Genomic DNA, 962 nt, shown 5'->3' with positions numbered 1-962 from the left:
AAAGACCAATAATAGCAATATGTTATGCATCAAAAGCAGCAACAGATTTTCCAGGTTCTGAGTCATCTGAACAAAAGTATAGGCATTCAGCACATTCCATTAAAAAAAAAAAGAAAATAATAATATCCAGAAAACAGCAAAGTTCTGTTGCTGTTGTGGTAGCTGGCACCATTTTTTAAATTACCATCTTAATTATCATCTGGAAAGAGAACATTCTAGAATAATAACATTAAATATAGCTCTGATAAAGCACAGTCACTACTATGTATCATAAAGCAGGTACAAGATATTTTACATCCACAGAGGTATGATACAGTACCGTCCTACATCAATAATACTAGAATTAGTTTTGGTTTGAAATTTGCTTTGTCGGCAAATAAGATTGCTACACCTGCTTTTCTCTGGGCTCCTGTCACATGGAGAATTGTTTTCCATCCTATCACTTTCAGTCTATGGGCTTCTTTTTGCACTAGGTGTGTTTCTTGTATACAACATATTGTTGGATTTGGCTTTTTTTTTAATTGAGTTTATTGGTACAATCTACATATACAATACAGTTACATTCATCATTGGGATTCTGTACCTTTACCTAATAGATATTGATTCTCATTTTTTCCCCTTGTGCCTGCCCTCCATTCACCCCTTCCTCCCTTCCCTATTTACAAACACTTTATTTCCATTTTTTCAGTTTCTCATATTGTTTTCCTCTCCCTTATTACCTTTCCCCCATCCTTCCCACTTTCCCTTCACCTTTAGCCCTTTACTTCCTATTTCACATTATTAATTATCTCATTAGGATCCTGTGTACTATTATAGCTTTCACACCAAAGAAACTATTCTGTATTTCAGTTAAAGAAATCTCTGTATGAACATTAAAAATAGGGAATCTTAAAATAAAACTAAAAAGCAAAGTAAAAGAGAAAAGGCAATGATGTAACATTAAAATAATCCTTAATTCTGGA

Source organism: Fukomys damarensis, unplaced genomic scaffold (assembly GCF_012274545.1).
Source record: "Fukomys damarensis isolate Sample0158 unplaced genomic scaffold, DMR_v1.0_HiC HiC_scaffold_30, whole genome shotgun sequence".
NCBI lineage: Eukaryota > Metazoa > Chordata > Mammalia > Rodentia > Bathyergidae > Fukomys > Fukomys damarensis.
This window is presented reverse-complemented; position numbering follows the sequence as displayed.